The 15835-nt window shown below is 40.8% G+C and overlaps 1 long non-coding RNA gene across 1 annotated transcript in view; it reads right to left on the minus strand.

Annotated features, from left to right (window-relative positions):
- Positions 1–11709: 11709 nt before the first annotated feature.
- LOC102293855 overlaps positions 11710–15835 on the minus strand; it is a 16390-nt gene continuing 12264 nt past the window's right edge. The window contains exon 4 of the long non-coding RNA XR_316095.3: positions 11710–13763. This is a non-coding gene — a long non-coding RNA (uncharacterized LOC102293855). The remainder of the gene's footprint in view (positions 13764–15835) is intronic.

Raw genomic sequence — 15835 nt, forward strand, 5'->3', positions numbered from 1 at the left:
TCAAGAGCTGGAGTGAGAAGTATTATCAAGAAATCCAAAGAAAGCCCCACAATACATAACAAGCCTTGCAGAGTTAAGAAGCAAACGAGTTCAAAGACTTTGGGAAAAATAACTAGTGTCTAAAGACCTCAGAACAACTGCCAAGACACTTGTGAATGACTTAGCCAAGTTGGGAATTGTAGTCTCAAAGATGAGAATCATTAGAAAGCCACACAGGAATGGACTGTGAGGTTACAGACCAAGAAAAAACCCACTTCTGCAGAAGAGACACCTTCAGTGCAGACTGAAGTACCGTATGTTAATAACAAAGCCCAGACTTAAAAAAATCTGTGGAGTAAACTGCAGACCAAGTTCCATTCCAGAAGACCATCAAAAGACCATCAAATATGGAGGAGCTTGAGAGATTTGCCAAAACAGAAGGAGCTGGGATTACGCAGGAGATGTGTGTGAGGATGTTATAAACTACAATAAATGACTACGGGTTGATACCAGCAAGAAGGATACACAACTGACTATTAACAGGGACGCTAATAATTCTGACCAGTGTAGTTCTTGGTTTTTGTGAAATAATTCTGCACCATTGTTTTCAGACTAAAAGTATAAGAAAGCACAAAGAAACCTATCTGGAACACTAGGAAGAAGAAAATAAAAACCAAAGTAGATTAGAAAGTTATCTGGCTTTAAAAAGAGATTACAAATTAGCTGAAAATCTTTCTGCTGTCAGAGATAAAAGAAGAACAAAAGCAGAGACTGAGGATAACCAAGTACAGACTCAGTAGCCACAAATTGGCTGTCAAAAAAGGAAGATATATAGATATACACTTCTTGAAAAATACTTAAACATTTTAAAGAACTTAATGATTTCTGAAATTAGATATACTGTCTTCAGGAGACCGGGCAGCAAGTGTACAAACACTGTGCACATGTGGAACCATCCATGCAAAGTCCTCCCCCTGCAGCTCATTGCTGAAATCATCTGCTTGTTCATCAAGGACTTTGAGCGTGTACTGAACAGAGAACTTTACAACCTCTGCAGCACTCACGTGACTCAAATATGTAAACCCACCATTAACTAAAGCCAGTGGTTCCTGCATACGAAGGGACATTACCAGGTGAGCAGACATGAAATTAAGAATTTCCACATATCTATAAATTAAAATTGGGCCCAAAGCCTGAAAAAAGGTAAGCCTGTTTCTAGTAATCTTTCGCTTTTCCACCCAGCATTGTTCACACACGAGGAAGGCATTTTTAATCAGTTTATTGGCTTCCAGGAGACGGAACGGAAATGGGCAGCACAACGTCAGTTTGCAAGAAAATAAAGATACTCAAGAGTGTAATTAAAAACTGTCTTGCTGCAGTAACACCACACACACGCGTGCACACACACAGACACACAACTGCAGCATGGTTAGGCTTATTGTTATTCCTCCGCTGTGTTGCCACTGCATGATCACGCTGATACCCTGGGGCAATTTGTTATGGACATCAGAGGAACAGCAAAGGTTACAAGCAAGACAAAGTATCAGCCGGCCTATCATAGCATCCACTGACTCAGCACTTTTAAAAGACATCGCGTGCTGTTGGTGGGGGGGGGGGGGGGGAGGGGGAAAGGCAAGGGAGGGGGGCGGGGGGGGGGGGGGAGGGGGGGGGGGGGGGGGGCGGGTGGGGGGAAGGAGGAAAGAAAAACCAGAGCCACTCAGATGACAAAGACATAAGCAAGGGTTAAAAAAGGGCAACAATCTGACTGACAACAGCAGAATTAGCTCAAAGATGTCGTGTAAATTTAATCTTATTTTTGAAAGCAAGTTAAGCGGTTGTAATTGGGTGATGAATGTTACACTAAGTACATAACGTCTTGCCCTCACACTGTAAGCCTAAATGGGACTTTTCCTATTGACAAGCCATGGAAAAAAGGAAATTTATCAAATCAGCAGGAAGATAAATAATTAAAAATGAAAACACAGGCTATATAGGGCAAATTTCTGAAGAACACGTTCCCATTCGCCAGTTCATTCAGTGCAATTACCTGTAAAGGCCAAACTTATCTTAAAAACAAATCAGATGGCATTTCACACTCAATTTACAAACACAGGCCCTCAGACTGATATTGAGCTGGAGCTGCTCCTGCATAATCCATATCTCAATGATCTTAAAGCCTCAGAATCCTCCTCTAAGTTATCTGCTTTTTATCTGGAAAAGTTAAAATCAGTAATTTTTATTCTCCTGGGGCATTGCTGGCAAATTCATCTTTATTCAACCAATAAACATCCTCCTCCAAGTCTATCTTACTTTAAAACCTATCAATCCAGATACAAAACCGCAATAACATAACAAAAAAAAAAAAAAAAGATAGGTCTGATTTTTCTGCCTGAATAAGGGTGCTAAAGATTATAGGCATGGTGGTTCCTTCATCATTTCAATTAACACACGCAGAGGTGTCACAACCCCTGCCACTTCAGTCAGCCAAAGCTTTTCCAGTGTCCACAAGTGGAATTAAACTGGACAACCTCATCATAAACTCAATATTGTGTGTCCCCTGACAGGTACTGCAAAGATAAATATTGGTAAAACGATAAAATATTTGATAGTGACAATGAAGCCTATAAAAGGCGCTGGGTGGTTTTAGTCTCACAGGAGCTTTTTGCGCGAGAGAGGGACAGTAAGTAAGAGTTTCAAGAGAGTAAAAGAAAAGGAAACACAGAAAGAGAGCGAGTCGGTGGGACTTCCACAGGGGAGAGGGAGACAGGAAGAACGAGGAGTATTTAGGTCTCTTTAGTGCGAGCTGCAGCCACTACTTGATTGGGCGCTTTGGGAGGAAATGGAAAAGCTCTCCAGCCAGGTGCTTATCTCTGACCAGAGCTTACAGAGTCAACTGACCGCCAAACTGCTTTACCCTGACAGCCAGACTCTCAAAGGAAGTTCCAATCAGCCTGGGAAGAGCAATGTCCGGGAAAGATATTTCTACCAAGCTAGTCGAACTTTTTGGTAGCAAATATGTGCTTTCTAAACTTCTGCAAGAGTTAAGAACATTGACGTTTATGTTTCACGCTGCAACATCTTCCATTTCAACCATTTCTCTAGGTGTGATGGAGCTAGAGGGCAGAGAGATGACACGCAGGTTGTCAACCAACATGTGAATGTGATACACGTTGCTCTAGCAATACCACATCATCTTTGCTTCGTCAATAACACGATCTGCTGTCACTGCCGGGAGGTAAAGCGAGCAGGAAGAGATGCTCTTGGCCCAGTCCAGTCATCCACTCAAAGCACTGAACTGCCAAGACTTAAATTGTGTGATCAGTTCAGGAACAAGGAGGTGCAAGGGCTTCAAATGGTCTAGAGGAAATGGGTCCAGATTTTCTTTTTTGTGGGGATGGGGGCAAGTAAAGTGTTTCAGGTGCTGTCCTTTTTAAAATGATTTAGTACGATGAGACCAACCCAAAAAAGGAAAAGATAAAGCGCTTACTTTTCTGTTAATATACACTTTATTGTCAGGACTTTATTTTTAAAAGTTGGAAATGCATGAGAACATCTCAGGCTGTCAAAATTTTTATTCAAATTCAAACTCTTTATATTAACTAAGTGAACTGGGCAATATATAGGAAACAGTGCCTTCAATATGTTCAGTGATACAGCAAGTGATGATATGCATGTGTATTATGCACTGATAACAACTACCAAACATAACCTATTAAATACAAACTGAACATCAGTAGTTGTCCCCCTCAGCTTCATATCGGTCTCTGTGAATTTATGAGGTAAGTCTTTGGTTCTCTGAAATCCCATTATCCCTGCATGTATGAGATGTACTGACAGTCCCACGGAGGGGTGAATGAGCCTGGGGGTAGGTGGGTGGATGGGGAGGGCTGCTGATAGTGAAGAAGAAAGAAAAGGTAAGGTCCTGGGAGAGAAAGTGAAAAGAAAGGCAGATAAAGAGAGAGATATAGCGGTGTGGTTGTGTGGGGCTACGAGCCTCTGTGTCCTGCAGGGGATTACAGATGGCCCTCAGAATTAAATCAAAACTGTGCTGATGCCAAGAAACGGGCTCTGCGACACATCGGGTGCCACATGAGAGGGGGATGCGACTGGCGTAGAGGGAAGAGGCTAACGGCGAGGGCTGCAGCCATGGAGTGAAAATTGCCTTCAAATGAGTTTTTGAAATATCTAAAAATAAATTGCCTTTGAAAAAGCTCAACAGACAGCTGATATGCAGGCTGGATGAGGGCCAAGTTGAAAGTTGCACCTTCTCTCCAGTTCTCCGTATCCCAACCTCTTCTATACCTCGCCATCATTCATTCATTTTCTCATGTCTCATTCCATTCTATGCACACTCTATGCATGCACGTACTGTAATAACACGTGGGTTTAAACAGAGGTCAAGTCTTTCATTTTGGCTTCATTACCAGTTAACAACAGTTGGATTAGAAAGTGAACAAAGCCCTTTCTCCCGACTGATAATATTTATCCACAAAGTTCTGTGCATGAGGATTCATTCCAAGGGGACAACAGATGGTAGGGTCTATTTTTAGAGAAAAGGGATTAATAATATGTAAATTCCCCTTTCTGCTTATCCTTTCATTTGCACTTGCTGTTCCTCTTTCGATATATATAGATAGTATACCTGACAACAACTTCCACTGATAATGACATTAAAACAGCTTCAACTGTACGCCTAATCATCTTACACCTGTACATGCTAAATATTGTTGAACCTGACCTTATTCAGGTAGCAATTACAAAAAGCAACAATTTTAACACCAAGTCTGATGTTGCCTGCCTAGACATGTAACAAAAATACAGGATCTAAGATCGCTAATGAATGCACAAATAAATCACATTATAACAATGACTTTTGAAATGCTGCATATTAAAACCTAAATAAAAGTACACATGCTAAAATAGATACTTTTGCATGTTTGTACAGGTAAACAATTCAGCAGTAAGCCAAGCTCCATTTCAATTTATAGGGGAGCCTAGCTATAGCCACCAAGCTACTGGCATTTACTATGTGGCGACTTCATATATTACATAAACGATAGTGAAATTCATTTGACTAAACTTATAAGATATGTTATGCTTATGACACAGAGGCCAAACATAAAACACTACCCAGATATTGTTCTTCTTTTCAGACAATGTTTTGAAAAGCATAATCAAATAAAGGCACTGCATCACATGGTTAGAGTGACCATTTAACAAACATGTGGCTGCATACTGATGAATACCATTTTTTCCTCCCGTTCTAATTAAGCAAACCAAAAACAACTGATAGGCTTGTAAATCCACAAAGCTGATGTGTGCAATGAATTATTGAGTCTGGCTGAAATGTCAAAGGCAATGTTAAGATCATACTTGAAACATTTTCATCTTCAAACCATCACTTCTCTGTAATAGCCAACAGCATTGTGCACTAATGTTTTAATCTGAGAAAACAGATTTTCCCAATAGTGTGGAAAATCTGAACAGAAAACAAACCCAAATCACGGACCTACCTAATAACAACATGTTAAATAGTTGAATATGCGAAACTGCTGCAAACAAGAAACTTTCCCATTTGTACAGATTTGTAAACACTTGGTTATGCGCAGTCTGCTCATTCTGCTGATTCCCGAGGCCAAAAGTGTATTGTATTTCCTCAGCCTGTGTCTCACTGTTATTGTTTTCCCTTTATATTTTTTATAGATGCTCCAATACTAAAGTATAAACTAGTTACCGCCAGGCACAAGCAAAGAATAATCATTTTACTGAAGAAAATTATATAGCATTCTCCAAAGACGCAAAAAAATAAAAAGTGAACCTACTTCCTACGTAACTTTAATATCTAGTCGACCCATGGAAAATTCACCCTTAGTACTTAAATAAATAATAGTGAGAGCCATATAATAAGAAATAGGGATAAAAATGTTAAAAGTCATAGTTATAAAGAAGTAATAAAGCAGTAAGGAATATTTCCAGAACAAAACGCAAACCCCAGTGACACAAATGTCTAATTCACCTCAGCATCATCAGTCTTCGAAACATTGCTTGTTGGCCTCGCTAAAGGAAATAGAAAAACACATGCACATCCACACCAAAACTGGGGCAGATGTTGGGCCAAATAGATAGAAATAAACCAGAACATAAGTGAGTAGATCAACATTCAGAGATTATAGTAACATGTGAAGTACAGAAAGAAAATTATACTTCAGCACAAACTAATAAGAATTGGAAAGTCAAGGAGGCTCATACATACTCATATACAGGGCAATCTAATCTTACTCACCGCCTAATGAAAGTAGTATTATGACAACATGGCCATTATGAACCATGGTCATTAAAAGCATGAAATATGTGAATAAAGCAGTAGTTCATAGCACTGACCATATTACACATGCTAGCATAATAGTGGGAGTCATAAGATCACAATCATCACCACTACTTCAAACATGAAACTGATCAATGATCAGCTGATCGGCTTTTCTGCCGCAAGTCCCGTCTTTCTTGTTTGTTTATCGCCCACTTTGCGCTAGAAAGAGGAGACCAGCGGATAAACAACAGCAGCACATTTAAGCTTGATCAGCTGTTGTTAGAATGTATTTAATATTACTTTCTAGTATCAGCTGAGGTTTGCTGGAGCCACGGCTGTAAAAGCTGCTGGTCATGATATCCGTTTGGAGTGAGAGTGAAACATGAAGATGAAACCAGGAGATGTCCTTACTGAATCATCAGAGCTGAACAGGTGAGTTGAAGAGAAGTTATGAACTGTTTCTGAGAGATGAATAACTCCAGGATCCCGTAGCTGATGGCTGGTAACTGTGCAGGGGCGGGTCTAGCAAAGTTTTGCCAGGGGGGCCAGGTAGGGCATTAACAGGGAGAGGGGGGCACAGAGAAATACTTTTCTTTGTTATGTCATTTAAAAACTTTGAATAAATAATTATCTGAATCTTACAACAAAAGTGGTCATCTGATTAAATGTATAGAAATCCATCATTGTATATAGTAAGTAATAAGTCATATATACACCTTATTAAGCTATAGTACTTTTTCCTTTGGGAAGGTACAATCTGTGCAGTCTGCAATTCTGTTGAAGAAAGATGTTGAATCCATTTAATTACTGTAGAAAAATAATTTATTTCTGTGCATTTGTCTTACACTTGCATTAAATTTAAGTTGATTACATCAATTAAGCATCATGAGGTGGAGGGCGGGGGTTGGTTCCCTAATATTTTTGCTGGGAGTTGGCAACCCTATTAGATAGTGGAAATATTAAGCAACCTAAGTACTCTTTAAAATACCAGAAAAATACCAGAATAGGGGGGATGGTGTAGGTTTAAATTTATTAGATTGATCAATGTTGCTGAACTATAAAATGTTTTGGGTGCAGTGTATTTTTGCAGGTATGACAGAATAGTTTCAGTCTCTTGTTTTTTAAAACTTGATTGTGAACTTTTACAAAATGCAGCAAGATATTTATAAAAAACAGTTTCATTGATTACAAAATATCAGATTCATATCGGTATCGGCAGATATCCAAATTTATGATATCGGGATCGGTATGGGACATTAAAAAGTGGTATCGTGCCATCTCTAATTGACATAATCCAACATAGTATCCTTGTTTTATTTTGAAGTATGCTTTAACTTTTTTGTTTGAAACAGTTTGCAATTGCGAAAAAAAACAAAACAATGTTGCAATGGCTAAAATGTTTTCAGTAGGTAAACATATATAGGTAGGATACATGTACTTAGGTTATCATAAGGTAATTATACCTTATGATAACCTTAAGTAGACAAATTTTAGTGTCAGTTACACTGCACAACTATTAAAGAAACATTTTATAATCAGTCAGTTAAACTTATGGGATATTGATTTGGTCAGTTAAGTAGCGGGGGGGGGGGGGTAATCAGTTTCAGCTAAAAATTTTTTGCTCTTTTTTTATTTTTTATTTATTTTTTTTGCTCTTTTTTTAGCATGAGAGGATACCTGAACTGATGATGTGTCAACCCAGAATGGTGCATCATTATGTGCCATTGCCAGAAGTCTTGCAGTTTCTTCCAGCACAGTCTCAAGAACTGGATGAGAATCCAGGAGACAGGCAGGTAGGAGAGCTCAACCAGATCGTATAAGGTCCTTAACCCATAACCCATCAGGAGTTGTATTTGCTCCTTTGTACAAGGAGGATCAGGATAAGCACAAGCACTGCTAGAAACCTACAAAATTACCTTCAGCAGTATTAGTGTCAGTGTCTCAGACAAATCAGATACAGACTTCATGAAGGTGAACTAATAGCTCTGTCCCCACTGCTGTTCTGCATAGGCCTGAACCCCCTCAGTGAGATCATTAACAAGACTGGCTACGGATACCGACTACGGAACGGAGCAGTTGTCAGCCACCTCCTGTACATGGATGACATCAAGCTGTATGCCAAGAGTGAACGAGACATCGATTCACTGATCCACACTACCAGGCTATACAGCAATGACATTGGAATGTCGTTCGGACTGGAGAAGTGTAGTCGGATGGTAACAAAGAGAGGGAAGGTAGTCAGAACTGAGGGGATTGAACTACCAGAAGGCAACATTGCAGACATAGAGGACAGTTACAAGTACCTGGGGATCCCGCAGGCAAATGGGAACCATGAAGAGGCCGCTAGAAAGGCTGCAACCACCAAGTACCTGCAGAGGGTCAGGCAAGTCCTGAGGAGTCAGCTGAATGGTAAGAACAAGATCCGGGCCATCAACACGTACGCCCTGCCCGTGATCAGGTACCCTGCTGGGGTAATAGGCTGGCCAAAGGAGGAAAAAGAAGCCACTGACATAAAGACAAGAAAGCTCCTTACCATGCATGGAGGGTTTCACCCCAAGTCCAGCACCCTGAGGCTGTACGCTAAGCGGAAGGAAGGGGGCCGGGGACTGGTGAATGTCAGCACCACAGTCCAGGATGAGACAAGGAACATCCAAGAATACATTGGGAAGATGGCCCCAACTGACCGAGTGCTCAGTGAATACCTCAGGCAGCAGAAACCCAAGAAAGAGGAGGGAGACGAGGAACCATCATGGAAGGACAGGCCCCTGCACGGTATGTACCACCGGCAGATAGAGGAGGTGGCTGATATCCAGAAATCCTACCAGTGGCTGGACAAAGCTGGACTGAAAGACAGCACAGAGGCACTAATCATGGCAGCACAAGAACAAGCTCTGAGTACAAGATCCATAGAGGCTGGGGTCTATCACACCAGGCAAGACCCCAGGTGCAGGCTGTGTAAAGATGCCCCAGAGACAATCCAGCACATAACAGCAGGGTGCAAGATGCTAGCAGGCAAGGCATACATGGAACGCCACAACCAAGTGGCCGGCATAGTGTACAGGAACATCTGTGCCGAGTATAACCTGGAAGTCCCGAGGTCAAAATGGGAGATGCCCCCAAGGGTGGTGGAGAATGACCGAGCTAAGATCCTGTGGGACTTCCAGATACAGACGGACAAAATGGTGGGGGCTAACCAACCGGACATAGTGGTGGTAGACAAACAGAAGAAGACGGCCGTAGTGATCGATGTAGCGGTTCCGAATGACAGCAATATCAGGAAGAAGGAACACGAGAAGCTGGAGAAATACCAAGGGCTCAGAGAAGAGCTCGAGAGGATGTGGAAGGTGAAGGTAACGGTGGTCCCCGTGGTAATCGGAGCACTAGGTGCGGTGACTCCCAAGCTAGGCGAGTGGCTCCAGCAGATCCCGGGAATAACATCGGAGATCTCTGTCCAGAAGAGCGCAGTCCTGGGAACAGCTAAGATACTGCGCAGGACCCTCAACCTCCCAGGCCTCTGGTAGAGGACCCGAGCTTGAAGGATAAACCACCCGCAGGGGCGTGCTGGGTGTTTTTTTTTGTTGTTTTTTTAAAAAAAAAAAAAAATATATATATATATATATATATATATAAATAAAATAGAAGTTCAGCACAGTGCCAATGAGCTGAAAAGAATGACCCCAATGAAACAAAACATCATCAGAACTACTCGATAGCATTCTATTGGCCTTTTGCAAGCTGTCAAAACATTCCCAAAGTTAACTTTACAGTTAAGGTTACCTGTAGTGTCTGATGCTGAGACAGCAGCAGATACATGCTAATGTTGTGAAAGTCTAAAATGTAATCCTAACATGTTACACTGTTGCACATGTTTTGACACCCTGGTGATGGCTCTGTTCCATCTCAGAATATCAAATCCCCCCTGACCCCAGCTTTTGACCACTTTATCCATAAGGATTTGCACTCTTCTCATTTGTCCTACTTATTATTTCACAGACCTTGGCATGTAACAGTATTAGGACATATTTAGTATGATAGCTGTTTAGACAGCAAAGTTGCACTGCTATTATAGAACTCCACAAAGAGATCATTGTGCACCTTACGTTTATGATTTGCACTTTTACACACATTCATATCACTCTTCAGGTACAACTTCAAATAGGTAGACCACAAAAGGCAGGTCTGTGCAAAGCACCATCCTTTAAAGTAAAGAAAGACAAAAAAAGTACTTAGATCTGTTCATACATCAGCATCACTCAGATGCTTCCTTCAGAAATTACAAATCGGGTAAGGGTGACAGGAGACAATGATGGGAAAAGATACTCGAAATTGAATGCTTTTTGTCCATCCTCTTGGATAATGACAGTGAACGTTCAAGGATTCAAGCAGTTTATGAGCTACTTTAAGCTTTTCCTTAATGTCCTCCACTTCAATGCAGCTCCCCTTTAAAGCTGCCTATTAAAGCTGATCATGAAGGCATGTCTGCCATTAAAATGGTCTCTTTTAGCTGTATTTGCCTGTGAGGGAGTTTTCCCTCTTCATTAAAATGACAACAATGATTCAGCCTATGCATATGCAAATACACAGAAATCGAGATAAAATTGCAGCAGGCATTATGCTTGCGTAGTGTGTCTGCATGCACAGACCTGGGCTTCACAAAAGATGGGATTTGAGACAGCAGCCATTGCTCTCGTCCCTTTAGACAGTCCAGATGTACTTGAGGACTTAAACCAAACAGAATTAATTTACCCATTTAGGATGGGAGCTCCTTCTGAGGATTAATTCTAACTTTCAATAGTGAGAAGGCAGATGCCTTGGCATGGACAGAAAGCAGGCATGCAATGGTCTCAAAGGAGACAGTGATCAACATTATACTCCAAAAACTAATGTACATTGTTAAGGGGCTGTACACAATTACTCCAAATCCCTTAGGCACAATTTAATTTCAATGATAAGCGTAAAGAGAAAGAAAAGTAGAGTCAAAGAGACAGATGCCTTGAAGTGCACGTGATCCAGGACTGGCCAACTGACAAGATTATCCATATGAATTTACTTTTGAGACAAGTTAACATATAGAAACACTCAGTGTCTCTTTGAATAGCATAAAGGCGTTGAGAGAACATCAAAAAGATGAGAGTGACACGCTGTTTGCGACCACAGCTGAGGGAAAAGCTTGGTGCTGGCATAAATGAGTCTCTGAAGAGGACAAATGGGAAAAGGTCACTCATTAGGATGTGATCACAAAGGTTTTGCGAGGTTCCATAAAAGCAAACAAACCATGTTATCAATTCTCCACCTAAGGATAGAAATTTCAGCAATTTTCTCGAGCTATAGTTTGGTAAGTAAGTAAGTAAAATTTATTTATATAGCCCTTTTACAGATAATAATCACAAAGTGCTTTACAACACAGAAAATGGGAATATAGAAAAAAATATAACATTAAATAAAACAATGTAAAACAATAAAACTATAAAAACAGCATAAGAAGAAATTAATCAAATGCTTTTCTAAATAAAAATGTCTTCAGCCGTTTCTTAAAAGAATCAATGGAGTCCGTGCAGCGAAGACACAGTGGGACAGAATTCCACAACCGTGGTGCCACAGTCTGAAAGGCCCGATCACCACGAGCTTTAAAACGAGTGCGTGGTACCACCAGCAGTCTCTGATCTAATGACCTTAAAGCCCGAGAAGATGTATGTGGTTTCAGCAGGTCAGATAAATATTGAGGAGCCTGTGATGTGCCATTCATTTCTTTAGTGAATGGAAAAACAAACTGTTTGATCATTAACTGTTGGAGTCTGGCACAATTCATCATACTTTCAAGTTGCAGGATCACTTCAAACAGACTTTGCACTCTCAGCAGAAAGTCAGAGACTTGGAAACTATGTGAAAACTGGAGAAAGGGATTCTTCTGAGATTATGCCCATTGAAAATACAAGAAAACGCAAATGTAGAAGCCATCTTATTGCATAATATGTGAAGTAACCCTCATTCTGTGACCCTAAGCCATATGCCAACATTTGAATTTGCATTGTCCATACTCATGAGGGCAAAGGAAGAAATCTCTGGGTGTTGATCAATCTAACGTGACCCTAGGCTTGTCATACCATTGTTACACTATCCAACCAACAGAGTGGCCCCTGTCTGTGAACACACAGACCCACGACTTCTGGCAGATCAGCAGCAACATTAACGCTGCATTACAACCGCATCTGTGGACATTATGAATAAGCAGTGATTCAAAGCAGCTGCATTCATTACGCAAACGTGATTAAAGTGCCGGACCCCTCGGGCATCCGGGGGCCTAATGATCCCACTCTGCTTTTGTTATTCATGTCGGCCGAGGGCATGCCACTAAGCGGTAGCCCTGGGTGTCTCCTTGCACCGAATGAGGCCTCATTAACAACAGGCCATTCACAAACCCTGCGTTCGTACTCAGCGCCCAGCCGTGGTAAATGAAAGAGACGAAGCGCTCCGGATGCCCGGGTCTACCCCTGCCGCAGATGGGCCTACCCGCTCTTGTGCATCATGATGTTGACGTCAACTTGTGTGTGTGACAAGATGACATATGTTACAGGGCATTCATCGCTGCCTGTTAAATTGCCCTCTCCGGATGCTCTATTCAGCCCCATCAGTGCAGCCTCCCTCAAGAGACTGGCAATATACATATTTACATAATGCTCTAATGCAATAAAACAAACGAACACACTCTTGTCTGTATGATATGAAGGGAGCTAGGAAAGAGAAATGAGAAAACTTTGTTGATTCCCCCCATTTAGCTCACAGTTAACAAACCTAATCTAAAAATGATGATTTTGAAAAGTATGCAAATCCAAACCCTGATATAACTTGTTTACCTGTGTCATAGAGGTCCACTATATTTTCTTTCTCTCTCAGTGTTATATGAGTATGACATGGTTCTTCATAACAAATAATATGGGCATTAAAAACTTTGAAAATTTGTGTTTGGTTGATCATTCCTTGTTGTAACAATAAATCTTGTACTGTTGAAAAAGCCTGCTCATTTCCCCATTGCACCCATGAAAAACCTGCCAAATCTTCTCTCCCAATGCCAAACAGCTTATTCTGCAATTGATTCTTTTTTAGTGTCATTTATTGATATTAATGGTTTAAGTCTGAAGAAACCAGTTTATTCACTGGGGCCTCGGTAGTGAAAGAACAATACACAGCCTGGCACCTCCTTCTCATGCTGGTCACCAGCTTGGTTACACATTGCTGTGGGAAGGCATCCCATTCTTCAACCAGCATTTGGTGCAAGTCAGCCAATGTGGTCATGTTGGTCAGTCTGGCATGAACAGCACACCTAAGCTGATCCCACAATTGTTCAATGAAGTTGAGGTCATGACTGTAGAGAGGCCTTTCTATCCTCTTGACTCACAAATTCTCGAGGTAGCCTCTGATAAAGCCCACTCTGTGGAGGAGAGCGTTGTCATCTTGGAGGATGAAGTTCAGTCCCGGACTGTGGAGATATTAGATTGCTACCAGTTACAGAATATCATGTGGATCTCTCTTTGCATTGAGAGTACTTCCAATGTTGAAAACCCTTGTTTTTCCAGTGTAAGAGATGACCCCCCCACACCATCACAATGCCCCTATCAAAATCTTTACTCTATGGTAAAGAAAACAGTTAGTATAGCAATCCCTGCATCTTCTCCACATTTTTGCCCTAATCTGGACTCGTCTCTGAACATAATGACCCATGTACGCTGTGCTCCAGTATGCATTTTCAGGCCCATTCAAACTTCTGCATCTGGATTTTCCCCTCATGCTCTTTCTACCCCATCAGATGGATTCTGGATCACCCCTGTTGCTGACCAAGCACTAAATTATTCAGTTGAAAATAAGTCCACATTAAAAATGCATTGACTCACAAGAGTAAGACACTGTAGAACAAACTGCAGTACTAAACATGTACAAAGGGGATCAGTGTATTAGAGTTTTTTGTCATTTACATTCCTAATTTTCTATCAAGTACTTTCAGAAAACGAGTGACACACAGCACCTCTTTAAAACAGACGGTGCTAACAAAGCAGTATGTCTATAAAGCACTATATGTGGTATGTTCTCATTACATTGACTCTTCAGAATAACGTATGCAGTGAAGACATTACATAGGAGTGCACCCAAAGTAGTGTCACTAAATGAGCATCAAAACTGAAATATAGTCACCATCTCACCTTCAGTTCTGTGACTCATGGTGTTGAATTATAACTAGACAGGTATTTTTGCAGAACACAATCATATCAAAGCAATGTAGGCCAATGACCTTTTGCTTATAAAATGTTACCAGTTCATCACGTTATCCTATTACACAGTGGTGTGAAATTCGGTCAAAACTGAATGTATGAATTCTTGAGTTATGGGGAAAACAATTAATTTTGAGAGGTCACAGTAACCTTGACCTTTGACTACCAAAATTAAATCAGTTCATCTTTGACTCAAAATAGATGTTGGGGGTTTTTTGGGGTTTTTTTTTTCTTCAAATTTAATGTTGTTCCCTCACAGCATTTAAAAAAGACTGAATTCACAATAACTCCATCTTACGTAAGTACATAGTGACAAAGGAGAGTAAAGACCCGCTTTTAATTAGGCTACTGTCTATATGTTGCAGCTGTTTACTGTCACTAGGGGAAAGTATCACCAACAACCTGTCTGTGGGCTAATCTTGCTTTTGATGTTGTTGGTCCTTGTCAGCTGCAGAGAAGAACGAAGAAGAACGAAAAAAAACAAATGTTAAAAACAATGAAAAGTGTCTTTGTACTGCAGCCGCCATCTGAGTTTCTGGTTCTGTTTATATCATGGAATTGTGGAAAACTGCCAATCGAAGACGATTTCCGACCCTCCACAAGATACTGGACAATCTGAAGACCATTTTCAGAAACAGATTCCCTCGACCTCACTGCCTGAGGGAACAAGACAGGAGGTCGTTTCCTACTGCTGCTATCAGACTATTTAACTCATCCACCTGGGTGAGACCCACATTACTGAAGAGGACTCTGTCACTTCTGTACGCCACAATGTACACTTGCACACCTGTGCACTTATAACATCTTTTAATATCCAAGGAACATTAGGGTAATACTTGTGTCCTTTCATATTTGTATTATATTTATATCTCTGTATTTACCTACCTATATCTCTATTTCTACAATTCACTTTATACAATTGCTTTGAAATTGCTATGACCACTTAATTTCCCTCTGGGATTAATAAATTTTATCCTTCTATTAGAACAATATAATAGAATATTCTAGAATATTTTTCATTTTTCGTCATTTTTGTTATGAACGTTACTCTCACTCCCTCCTCTGTTCTGGTCCACTTTTCAAACAGTTAGCATCTGACCTATGCAAAGCATCATCTATCAGCTATATGCTCTTTGCTTCATTGGAAGACTGCGTTGGTTGCACACCCCTTTACGTATAACAAACATTTATGGAAACTAACAGAGGTGTGGACTCGAGTCACATGACTTGGACTCGAGTCAGACTCGAGTCATTAATTTTATGACTTTAGACTTGACTTGAAAAA

Source organism: Haplochromis burtoni, unplaced genomic scaffold (genome assembly GCF_018398535.1).
Source record: "Haplochromis burtoni strain Fernald_Lab_line unplaced genomic scaffold, NCSU_Asbu1 Contig_98, whole genome shotgun sequence".
NCBI classification, from domain to species: domain Eukaryota; kingdom Metazoa; phylum Chordata; class Actinopteri; order Cichliformes; family Cichlidae; genus Haplochromis; species Haplochromis burtoni.